The sequence below is a fragment of the Rhyacophila brunnea genome, unplaced genomic scaffold (assembly GCF_057557595.1).
Source record: "Rhyacophila brunnea isolate RB1 unplaced genomic scaffold, BYU_Rbru_1.0 scaffold_22, whole genome shotgun sequence".
NCBI classification, from domain to species: Eukaryota; Metazoa; Arthropoda; class Insecta; order Trichoptera; family Rhyacophilidae; genus Rhyacophila; species Rhyacophila brunnea.
In genome coordinates, this window is record NW_028232882.1 from 6,842,678 (window position 1) to 6,857,034 (window position 14,357).

The following is a 14,357-nucleotide window of genomic DNA, read 5'->3' on the forward strand; positions in this document are numbered from 1 at the left end:
CTTTTCAAATTACCGTAGTATACATTGTCACATTAAAAAAAACGTGAGTTATCTCAGTATAAAAGGTCTAAAGGTCTAATAAGCAGGGTATTAATGCTTACTAGCACATAACTTAAGTTGTTAATATTTTGTGTGAATTTTAATATACAAACCCCCCTATACGGAAAATGGCAACGTTTTCATTATGTAGTAATTTGTTTAATAGTTCAATGTGATAATAATATGTAAAAATTGACAATTTAATAGTTTTATTATTAGTTTTGCGACTAAACTAGCCATGTAAGTATTTTTTGTGAATTATTACCGTGAAGTTTTTTTCTTAGGAATTAATACAATAATTATTATGATTGCTAAACATTGATTATGTACTAACAATATATATTTTCGTTGTGGTACTATTGACTGAATTCGCCAACTTGACAACCTAATATGTATATATTATTATCTCTTATAGGCCATCCATGGACTGAAACCGTATGCGGTTTCGAACCGTGTGCTTGTACTAAGCTTATCTTTTCTGGTCATGGAAATATATTTCCACGAAGTATATTATAAGCATCTGATCATATCCTTTCATACCATACACATATATTTTCATGATCAAAAATCATAAGTTTAGTATGGCACACGGATCTAAACCATATACGGTTTCAGTTCATGGATGGCCTCTTACATTGTTTTTTTTATTTATTAATTTACGCGAGTGTTACAAAAAGAGTGTCTCAGTATTGTTTACCATTAAATCGGTATTTTTTCACTTCGGCAACAATAAAAGGAGAAAAATACCACTTTATCATTCCTGTTTATTGAATGTGTCTGAGTAAATTAATTTGTAGTCACTACAACTTGCGAAATAACCAATGCCAACCATTACAGGTAGAGAGTTAGAACCCATAATTTTATTGAATTAATTAAATTGATGGATTGGAATTGAGACATGCCGGCTTGTTTAAAGCTGCCATCTTTATTTTCGATACAAATGACACGCATTTCACATATCGACTGCTTAATCTACAAACCGGCTAACTCCATTTGGGCAAATTGTTCCATGTCCGATCATGATAGGATCATATGGGCCTCCACAGAGTGGAGGTTTGTATTAACAGATTTAATTTTTACGAGAAATGGATGCCAGCCACTTGCTCAACCTATTATATCCATATTCTGACTCAAACGCAAATTGAAAAACAATATGTGTACTTGCCAGACCCAGGATTCGAACCTGGGACCCTCGACACTATAGGCCGGCGCTTAAGGCACGCGGCCATCGAGTATTCGTATAGTGCTGACATAAAATTCATGTCTATATAAAACACGGTTATTGTCGGTTTACACTTTACAGGAAGCCAGCAGCAAACACATTTTGAAAATAGCTGATATACTGGATTATTTGTTAGGTTAGGTTAGGTTTCCATCCTTGAATAAATTCATGAATTTTACCAAAATCAGCTATGAAAATTAATATTAATACTATCGACCGAAGGTACTTGATGGAATTTGAATTTAAATTCTAATGGATTTAAGTCTTGTACTATTCCATTTGCATTATTTTCTGGGACCCGGGTTTCGCCTTTCGGCATCTTCAGGCACTGTGTACACTCACCAAAAGGCAAACACACTATCAGTATAATAGTATAATAATACGCTATTTTAGCTTCCCTTTTATATATAAAGAGCGGAGTTGTTCCATTTACAATATTAGACATTTCACACCTGCAGTTGGTTGTTTTGTGTAGAGAACGATAATGCATTTATTTATAGGTTTAGGAGTAATTTTGTGTGAGCATAGAAAACATGCTTTATAAGAAATGCCATCAAAATCTCATTTTTGTTCAAAAGTGCAGTCGGCTGGTTTGCAGATTAAGCAATCGATATTATGTGCGTTTTTTCATCTAAATATCTCATTGTCATTTAATTCCATATTGAGAAGTCATTTGACGATTCATCTCTTATCCAATCAATTTATGATAACCTGTTTCTCATTTTTACCCATCATCACCACATATTATTTTCTTCTTTTGGTGTTGGTCTTTTATTGAACGTTGGCGACCAACTTGCAGTACACCTACAAATCCTGAGCCGTATCAAATCCCCAACGCTTTAGACCACAGGTTCTGAGATTTAAAAAAAATCTAGTACCCCCCCATATTTTTTAACTTACCTTTTTACATTACCATCTGTTGTCTATTTTAAAAACAGTTATTGCAAATTAATTTTTAAACATGCATTATTATATGGATAGATAGCAGTGGCGAAGGGTGGAGGTAAGCTGTTAAGATCCGCCATAAACAGTGCACATTAAACTTTCTCAGACATACATGTTTGTTTTCATTGAAATAAGACTACATTTTACAGATAGTGTTTGTTAGTTTTTTAAATTTAATTAAACCCTGAGAAACCAAGCCATAATAGATAATAGTCAAAAAATACATCTCTATCTATAAAATATCTAACATTATACAATTAAATCATACATAACTTTGAATAATTTATAAATAGAATAATATTTTTTATTTATTATAGTTTGGTTTAGGCAGGGCTTAATGAATTAAAAAAATTAACCAACAATATGTGTAATATGTATTTTTAATCCAACTAAAACAAATAACTATGAATGAAAAAGTGTGCACAATTTTGTCGTATTGCCCAAAGTAGACCAAAACTATTATGGTTTCGTTTAGGCATGGTTTAATTGATTTTTAAAAACTAACTAACACCGTATGTAAATTGTAGTCTTAGTTCAATAAAAACAAATACATATGACTAAAAAAGTTTAGTTTGCACTATTTATAGCAAATCTTAACAGCCTACCTCCACCCTTCGACACTGATAGATAGATAGGGTGTGACCCATATCCTATTTCTGAGATCAAAGAATGTTTCAATGAGAGGAAATAAAACTCATACTTATCATATTTATAAAGCTGCATCCACATTATTACTCTGACTTGACTCTAATTTAACCGTCTATACGGGACTCCAAGCATTCGAGTAATTAATCGCATCATAAATGGTATCATGTCTAGATTCCGTTGGATTTTTATAGATAGAATTTGTCTGCCGTCGCCCCTCTAGATTTCCTTATTGCCCCCTAATTTTCTTTGAGTCTTCTACTGCCCCCCTTGAAAGCCTCCAGCGCCCACAAGGGGGCGTTATCGCCCACTTTGAAAAAGACTGCTTTAGACGGAGGTTGTGTAGTCAAGAAAATCTCTTTCTACTTACGCTTCTACTGCTCTCTGCCTTCCCCAGCATTATGTGTTAGAATAAATCATACTTCCCATTGGTAATGTGTGTTAGTCCAGGATACCTTCATGGTATATCAATATAACCACATATTGAAAGCCTCCAGTCTTCTTATTTTCCATTCCTATAACGTTCAGGTTTCGATTCCGTAGACCAGTACAGATATGATATAACACCTGATCGCCCTCCATCGAGTAGTAATTGCAGAAAAGATGTTTAACTTTTTTTTAAATGCTTCTTGCCATCTTAATCATGAACTTAATCTCATGGTCTAGACCAGTTATTTCTCAACTTTTTTATACCTGCGGACCACTGAAAATATGAGAAACGTTTCGCGGACCGCTAACTCAGAAATAAAAAAAATATTATCAATTCAGCAGTATGAAATGAATATAGTCGATCTTGCAAAACAATAAGTGCTAATGAAACGTATGATCGTAGTTGATTCCGTCACGTAAAACCATTAATCTATATTTAACACAATGCACAAACACTTGCAGGTGTACGGGTTTTGAAGATTTTATTGGAATTTTTAACACAGGTGTTTGGACGTCAAAAATTCGCAGTCCACCAGAAAATTTCTGCGGACCGCCGGTTGAGAAACACTGGTCTAGACTACAGTCTTATCATTATATTGTGTCATTTAAAACATTGGCATAACAATAATAAAAATAACTTATGGAATTGACTGTTTCAGTGAATTCAAAGTTTGTTGAAATACTTGCGTTGCCGCAAATGAATCAGTAATACGAAATGAATTGTAGTCAATTTATTAACAGTAAACTAAAATGTCATTTGACGCTCGTAAAAAGTTGCTAATAATTAGATATTGATGAATGCACAACGTGTTTAATCGTAGTGTTACTCATAATCTCACAATTAATAGCACAATATTTATCTGCCAAATTTTGAGGATGGTCTACAGCGTTAGACCACTCCTTTGATGTAGGTATTGCCTCTCTATGTATGCTGAGATACTCTTGAACACGGAATATGAACTCCGTGTATATTCTTCGATGACCTCTAAAAGAATCTAGTCATGCCAAAGTCACATAGACATTTTTTGTATCATTGATGGATACATGATATTTATAAAATTATATTTTTACAATAAAATTTTATTTGAATTAATATTATATTATACATGTTTTATATCCTATTCTCTATAATAAATGATTTGACGTCAATTCGTTACTGTTTTATTTACATATCGTCATACATTATATCGTTACTGTACAGGCCAAGTAGCGTAACCCTCAAGTTGTTCGCGTTGTTCAGGAAGTGAAAATAACTGTGAGCATTAGATTTATTTATTATTTTATTACAAATTGAGTGGCTTACTCTGTACGTACCCTTTGGCGTATGTTTAGAGAGGGTTACAGCATTTGGTTGGAATATTTTTTGTCAAGCTACAAATAGCTTAAAAAATAGTTTTGATTATTTTTTGGGATTTATGATACTTGGCCAGTTCGTGTAAGAGTATGCAATAAATCCATTGCCATCAAAAATTTAACCATCCGTCAAGAGTGTTGGGCCCGTCATATTATAGAAGTCAAAATCAAATGAAAGTATCCATTGTTCCAAATATCAACACCAAGGTATTGAAACTTTTAATATTATAAAAATGCAGTGTTTTCTATGTAAAATTTATAGTGTAGTCATGCGTTATGACTTCTTAGCATAATTTGAGGCTCAAAACATTAATCTGTTACAAAAAATTTCGACACTAGCATTGGCTCAATCTCACCCCATTTCAGGGTATACATTTATTTCATTATGCATTTCAAAAATAGATTGTGTTACCTGCTGATCACACTACGGGGACTGGATGTTTTTGACCAGGGAACTCAGGAATAATGAGAATTGGACGGGTGTGGAATAACAGGCAACCAATCTCGAATGTGGAAGAATATGGAATAAACTTAAACACAGAATACATCATTCAAAGCTTGTAATTCGTTCTGTCACATGCTCAGTTTATGCACTGACGCTCATTCAATATTGGTGTATTTGAAGGTTGCAACACACACTATTGCACGTCTATGTGTGATTCATTTTCGTAGGACACACATTCAAAACCATGCATCAAACTGTAGTGTATCGGGGTAGAGCCTATCGGAATACTATTTATCAATCTATTGTGTTTTCGACATGTTGATTCAAAACTGTTAAATTACTAACTTGAAAGTGTATTTATTCGCGAGAAATGAATATTAAAAAAAAAATTTCTTCCGTTCGTCCCTCTGAGGCAAACGAAATCAGTCCAGATTTATTAAATAAAAAAGTGGAATAAGTACATAAAAATTTTGCATTTTACTAAATTAATCAATAATACAATGCAGTTCCACCATGAATTGACAGTCAATAAAATAAAAGAAAAAAAATGATTATATTGAGTATATTTATTTTACAAATACTATTACAATACAAACAAACTTAATTACATACTAGGGCCTTGGGGTTTAGCTAATTAGTTTCTCTCGCTCTGTACAACACAAAAATCAATTGACTTGGCTACATTTTTGAAACAATAGTTACTGACTGATAGCAGCAGACTGACCGAGGCAACTGAGGCCTGCACTTCATTCACCTGGACACCTATCAAGTGTGTTTTCGTACAGCAATACTCAACGATGGGATTAAATAAAATCCGTTCAATCTACCCCGTGTGATTGGAACTTGCTTTTCCCTTCACCACACAGAGGTCTTACTCTCTGCTACGCTTACCGTTGATCTTCCCTTGGATGACAAGTTGGAGAATGCTGTATTTTTGTCCTCTCACGATGTGTCCTAGGCAGGGACGGCTCTAGTAAAGGAGCAAAGTGTGCACTGCACTCCCATCATCGATTAAATAAAAATATATAATATACAACCCCCATGTATTCCGAAAAATGCGATATCGAAAACTTATACGAAATCAATCATTTTGAATTCCGCGCGTATTCGAACAATAGTGATTTCGACGCGCTAACGCCACCGTCTACTAATACACACGTAACTACACCAATGAGACACGACCAATGCACACATACCTCCATCGGTGAGACATGCCAAGGAGCAAAATTCAAAGTGTACCTTGAATTTACACTATTTTTCACGCATACATTTAAAAATTCACATCAACAAATGAGGCTAGTAGAATCAAAACCAACAAAGTTCTATAAGACTACATGAGTCTTCTTTGGAAATGATGTTTTCCATGTTAATTCTTCAGGGGGTTGTCTGTACCTAATGCCATAGCACACAAAGTTTAACTCGGCGTTCGGACAATAAAATTATACACTGGCCGATATAAATATTCCAACACAAGCGCTTAGGCCACGCGTCGAGATATAGTTGTAAGCCTAATTATTGATGACCAACGTCATGGCGATGCATGACGTGCAAAAATAGAAACATATTCCCGACTTATTTATCAAACGGTTAGTTTAGTAAGTTTAGTTCAACGTAAGCCGCTCCCGGTTTCACCGATTTCGCCGATATTATTATACTTTGGTGGATTAATTTTTTTATTTTCATTTTGAGATTACCCTATTACTATTAGTGTTTCAATAGGTAGGTATCTTAAATTTGATGTACACACAGTTCAGTTCAGCTTGTTGATTTGGTACTTAGGTGCATTATGATTTTAATCAGGTAGGTATTTCACAGAAAGGCTGTTATTGAGAATAAATAGGTACTTAGGTGTAGAATTGTAGACGTAGGTGGGTGGGTAGCTTTTAACAATTAATTATCCTAGTGTTTGTCGCATTGAAGTAGGTACCTAGTTACATAGGACTTATAATATCTATTATTACGTTTATTTTGTACAGATAGGTAGGTAGGTATCTATTCAATAAGAAGGAAAATGGAGCATAGGTACTGTCGTTGAATGGGAATTTTACAAGTGGAATTATTATTGTTCATCGTTATTTTAATTAGCGATTCACATCGAGACGGATGACAGTTTACATTGGCCGACATTATTAGCTCAGCCAGGTATTCATTCATTGAACGGTACCTACCTACCTATTTATAATTTTTCTTATTTGAAACGATAATGGGGCCCTATTTCGTGGTCAATTTGAGATTAGGTGGTACCTATTTTGATAGGTAAGTAAGTGCGATAAAAAGGCCCCATTTCTTTCGTGGTCATTTTGAGATTAGGTAGGTAGCATTAACCTTATCATTGGGTAGGTAACTGTGTAAGTAGTATGTCGATAACTACCCGCTGTCCTATAGTATAATGGGAATTAATTTTCCGAGTCGAATTCATAAAGCAATTATTATTCACATCGGCGCATCATCTATTCTATAGGTGGGTAAGTATAAAGACTGCTTTCGGATCACCATAAGTGCTAATACTTCGATACAACCCTACCTTTGATAGCTGCCGTAGCGGCAGAATGTCATCAATGGGAATTTAGAGCATAAATCGACGATTCAATTCAATAGGTAACGTCATCGTAGGTATCGTGACAATGCATTCATTAATCGAAGTTGCGATTTTATATGACAGATCACAGCACTGTCGTGTCGCAGGAACGTTCTGCGATTTGAATCTGACATGGGCTGATTTTAAAGAAAATACCGAAGATATTGATTTTTCCCACTCAATATCGACGTTTCAATATAATGACTCAAGACAGGCTAAATGCTCTTGCGATGTTAAGTATAGAAAAACAATTGATATCGTCAACACCAGACTTTAATGTTCGTGTTATCGACGTGTTTTCAAAATCGATGGAAGATGGACCTCTTGCATAAATAGGTGAGTTTTTTTTGCACTCCCTCATATTCTTGTCACCGGCCGCCACTGGTCCCAGGTACGGTAATTTTCTGGTTTTGATACTGCGTAGAACTTCTTGATTCTTTGAAATTCAATTGAGACTGTTGACATTCGTCACCCGGTTATCTTGAAAGTCTCAACTTGTCATCTCCTAGTACAGCATCCATACCCTCCATACTATAAAAAAGGACTAACAGTCTCAGATCTAGGTTAATGCTCAATTGCTAAGGACACGTCTCATTTTGAGAAAGGCACTCTTTGCCATCTCAATTCTTGTTTTTATTTCCTGAGACTGGTCCCATTTGTCATTGACCCATGTTCCTAAATATTTATAGTTGGTCACATGTTCAATCTGTTGGTCATTAATAACAGAATTTGTGTTGGTTAAATATAATAAAGAGGAAAGGTAATAAAATGTCACCTGATTTTTTTGGATAAATAAGTACAAAGTGATGTTTTTATAATATACAGTATATTTCGTTTGATTTCTGGTGAATCAGACATTAATAGGTCTATTACCTTAAGATTATATAACAATCAAATATTAGATTTTATTTTAAATCAAAAAGTTCATTTGCTTTTTACATTATTTTGTAGTTTAGGTTTTCAAGATTTACAAAAATATTAAGGCACATGAAATTCTTAACACAGCTGATTTTGTACTCCAGCATCCTGACTCTTGAGCCATGCTTTCATGAACAACATGTCTGTTCAATAATCCTTATTCTTTTTTTCTATAACGGCCAGTCAACGAGATATGGCAATTAACATTATTTCAAAAAAGCATTATTATTGATTTCCAAGATTCAATCGATAGAAGTCTGTTAAATATTTCTTCACTAGGCTGTAAATAAAATATACTTTATTCTATTTTAATGGGCCAGCTAAATAAAAATAAAAACATTTTAATTTGTTTTATTTGACATTTTTTAGTGATACTATATGAAGAATGAGAATTTAACAAAATTACCATTCTTCTAAATAGAGCATAAGTACCTACATAGATTGGAGGTATCTTACGGAAGTTTTAATGAAGATTGGATATTAAATACTTGCTTAATCCATTGGGACACGCCCTTTATTCTAAAACAAAATTTACTATTCCTACGGTAACAAGCTCGCCATCCGAATGGGAATGACTAGAGCAACATTCAACTCGATGCAGAGTGTCTGAGACTCACGATTGTACTCAGTCAAAACCAAATGCCGCCTATTCTTCTTCGCTTCGAGTTGCTTTGAAAACAGATGTTTGCGACGGATACTGGGTGTGTGGTGGGGTGGTATGACTTTAGGAGCTAAGAGAACACACCAAGCAGCCTCTCATCATGCTGAGAGTGAAGAGGCGACATTGGACCTTTCTCGGCCACGTTCTGCGGATACCAGAAGAGAACTTCAACCAGGCTTGCCTGTTCTACAAGCTAACCGGATTCCGTCATCCTGGAAGGCCGCTAAATACTCTCTATGGAGTGTATATGACCTTGTGGATATAGCCGAAGAAGAAGAATGAAGCATGGTAAGTCTCCCCTGTTGGAAGATGGAGGGTATCTTCATGCGCATGCGTGAATTCAGATGACAGTCACTAGCAGTCAGCCAGTAAGCAAGGGAGTGTACTAAGCACCTCTCAGATTTTCACTTGTGAAATGACAGTTCAACTCGAACAACCGAACCGATTTAAAAGATTCAAGTCTTTTGGCGAAGATGCCATGGGCACACAAATTAAATCGTGGTACAGCCAGTTCAAAGACGGCCAAGTCGGTGGAAAGTGAGTCACATTCGGATAGCCGCTCAAGCTGAAGTAATGAGGTCATTGATCATGTGCAAACTCTGGTCATACCATCTTAAGAACCTGCTGACGAGTTGGGGATAAGTATTGATTCCATATATTTAATTTTGAGTAAGGAGTTGGCCATCTGTTCCAAACACAACACTTCTATAATTTGTCAGTTTCCCTACTCTCCCAATAAAGTTCCTTGTGATTTTTGGCTATTCTTCAAGCTGAAAATACAACTAAAAGGGAGCCAATTTGTGTCACAATAAGACACTATGCAGAACGTAGCAGCCCAGCTGTGTTAAATTTCAAGGTGTTCCAGAAATATTTCCAACATGACAGGACCACTGGGAGAAGTGTGTGCAATGATTCCAAGAAGACTATTTTTAAAGGGATTAGGGTTTCATATTATCTTCACTTATACTTTATCCGACAAAATATTTTTATAACAGACGAATTAATAGAAGAAGAAAACAACATGAATTTGTTCTAATATCTGCTCTATTGAGGTCATAGACAAAATAACTAAAAAATGTCCAAGTATACTTATTTTTATTCATTTAGCCCAATACATAAACCCGATGGTAGTTTTCCGTATAGATTAAACAATAACACATTTTCTTTCATGTTTATTTTAAATAGACTAATATGATTCTAGAATCTGTCTGTTGAACAAATAATTGTGACTTAAATAAAATCTCTCAAATATATAAACATTTCATTTTCACACTCCATTATTACTCTAAAACATATTATTATTGAAATCATACGGGTTTCCTATACATAATCATACAGGAAGCACTTTTTATACTGGGAGAACAGAGGTTATATCACGGATCAGAGAAATTATTGAATAGAACAAATTAATGTTTCCCACACTAATCTACGGCCTATAAATTATCTGTAAGAATCTTGACAGATTTTAAAGCAGAAATTAGACAGTTTATTATAATATACCAATATGACAAAACATTATCTTGATGCTGTTTGAGCAACCTTTCCTAATACATCTGTCTATCCCGTATTATCATTTGAATTATTACTACCAAATGTATCATTTTAAAGCGTCAACTGATAAAACAAAAATCACTATTCTTACTGCAATAGAGCTTATTGACTCTTGATAATATATCTTGACAAGCTTCTATTACAAGGTTTGGTTGACAGCTTATTAGGCCCATACCTTGAATCCAAGCACATGTATCGATTGACAAATTTACTCAAACATTACTAAATAACAGTCATAGTTCAATTGATGGATGATAGAAAATAAACTGTAAATTTCAATGGTGGATTACTCCATGAATAGCAGAAAAAAACAATGTATCTATTCAAAAAGACCCATGAGTTATGGTTAATGTTAATCGAGATTTAAAGTTTTTCACAAAGGCATAGATCAGCATTTCCCATCTTATCAATCGTGAACCGATAGTATAAAACAGTAGGTGTCATCAAAGTAACATGATAAACGCAAGGGTCAGTTTTATTTTAAAACAAATTTATGGTAAAATAACTACCCTTAAACATGGTTAAAAATATATGTACAGTTAACTAACTGAAAAAAGAATATATTTTAGATCAATGATCTTGTACGCAATATCAATATATAAATAATTTGTATGTTCATAAAATATGTGTTCAATTCTTTGATATCACGGTACATACAGCATTGGGAAGGATGGAAGTAGGCTGTCAAGATCCGGCATAAATAGAGCACACTAAACTTTGTCAGTCGATACATATTTGTTTTCATTGAACTAAGACTACAAATTACAGATAATGTTGGTTAGTTTTTAAAAATCAATGAAACCCTGTCTTACCAAGCCATAATAGATATTAGTCAAAATTATTCATAAAATTATGCCATTAAATTGTACATCATTGGTTAAGCAGTGCTTAAAGTGCCGGCTAGACGCTCACGCTTTACCACAAGCTTACCTGTGCAGACCGGTTTGTATCCGGTAGCTCGTGTGTATGGACAGGAAAACTGTAGCTCACGCAAACGGAAAAGTGCCGTAAAAGTGTTCCGTAAAACTATACCGCGCAGGCAAGTCGACACTACCTGTAATATATATTCTTAATTCAATGAAAGCAAATAAGTGTACACTATTTTTGTCGGATCGCCCATAGCATATCTAAACTATTAGTTTGATTTGGATAGGGTTTAATTGAATTTTAAAAACTAACCAGCACCATCTGCAATTTGTATTTTTAGTTCAATGAAAACAAATACGTATGACTGATAAAAGTCTAGTGTGCACTATTTGTGTTGGATTTTAACAGTCTACCACCAACCTTCGCCACTGACATACAGATATGAATGTTCCATTCACTAAATAATATTGTAACATTGAATATAAAATGAGTAGTTAGCTTAAATATGTTCGTTAAATATTTCCTTATATAGATAGACCGCAAAAAATGTCAGCAACCACCAAGTTGGGAAATGCTGGAATAGGTTGCGTAAGTGGTTATATGTAACTCATATGAAAACACTTGAACAAAAGAAAATTGACCGAAACCATCCGAAGCATTCAAACCGAATGGAAATTTCATCAATTGAGGTTTTGGTGATGCAGTAATTGAATGTATTTAAAAAAAAAAAACGTAGCATTTTTGTGATACATGAAAACAATGATATTGTGGTATAATTTTTCTTTCAACCAATCGTAAGTACATCATATGGGTCTCCACAGAGTGAAGGTTTATATTAACACAAATTGAAAAACAATATGTGTATTTGCCAGACCCAAGATTCGAACACAGGACCCATGACATTATAAGCTGACGAATGTCATTAATAATACAGCTATACAACCAATTTATTACATGGGTAACACCAGTGGATTTTTATTTATATTTTAGATCTATTTCAACGAAACACTTCATGAAAAATTGTTATGATGTATTCCAATCGGTAAGTATTTCACGGTTATGAAACATCAAAAATAATGTATGTTAACATCGTCTCAGCGTTAATTAAGTAATCCTGCAACCTGTCAAACTTACTCAGGGTGAAATATACTTACCGAATTCAAAATTCACCTAAAACCGTGTTACAAGTTATTTTAGATAACCATCTTGCACACGGCATAGAACCATAACACGGTGACGCTATCTCGGAATCAGAAATATACCACAATGAGTGTTACATAGTTGGAATTAAAATATAACTTACCTAATGAACTTTGTTTTCCTATTTGCGTTTGATTGTTCGCGACGGTTAATCTTCTAATAACCTGTCAAAAACTTTCTAACAAATTATCGTATCGGCAAAAAACTGATAGATGATGACTCTATTAGGTTCAAATGCTTGTCTGTCTTATGTGAAACAATATGGTAGTTTCAGTCAATTGTCCTCGTGTCCGGAAACTTGTACGTATACAGTTCGCTGTATCACACTTCACCGTGAAATATTAAATCGAAAATATAATATGGTCGTATATTAAAGACCGTCCAACCTCTTTGTGTCGTATTCTTCTTCTTTCTTTGACCATGTCCGATCCTAATAGGATCATATGGGCCTCCACGGAGTGGGGGTTTGTATTAACAGATTTAATTTTTACGAGAAATGGATGTCAGCCACTTGCTCAACCTATTAGGTCCATATTCTGACTCAAACACAAATTGAAAAACAATATGTGTACTTGCCAGACCCAGGATTCGAACCTGGGACCCTCGACACTATAGGCCGGCGCTTAAGCCACGCGGCCATCGAGTATTCGTATAGTGCTGACATAAAATTCATGTCTATATAAAACACGGTTATTGTCGGTTTACACTTTACAGGAAGCCAGCAGCAAACACATTTTGAAAATAGCTGATATACTGGATTATTTGTAAGGTTAGGTTAGGTTTCCATCCTTGAATAAATTCATGAATTTTACCAAAATCAGCTATGAAAATTAATATTAATACTATCGACCGAAGGTACTTGATGGAATTTGAATTTGAATTTGAATTCTAATGGATTTAAGTCTTGTACTATTCCATTTGTGTTGTTTTATGGGACCCAGGTTTCGCCTTTCGGCATCTTCAGGCACTGTGTACACTCACCAAAAGGCAAACACACTATCAGTATAATAGTATAAAGTTCACGGCGAACTGTGCCACAGTGAAATGTTTTACGTACAATTTACATGTCACCCATTTTCCTACATACTGGTGTTTTCATAAAAATTACAGAACATTGGTATAAGTATAAAAAGTTTCTTCTTTCAATTCATTGTCAATCACTGATTTAAGAAACATAATAATGATATACATAAATTAACACAAGACATCTTACTGTAATTAAGTTCACTGCATTTTATATGGCCGCTTCGTAACATTTGTGGTTTTAAATTAATGATAGTGTTATTAAAATAACTGTGTTGACTAATAATTGTTGTGTCAACAATCCGAAACCGCATTTTCGTGATTTTTCTCTTCGGTTAAAATTAATTTGACATGTCGCTTCGGAGATAAGAACATCCTGAGCGCTCGACACCTCACACAGATAACGTAACGCAGTTAGTAGAGTGAAGAGTCAATATTTAAAACCTTAATTCAATACTATTAATAAAATATTATTTCCACG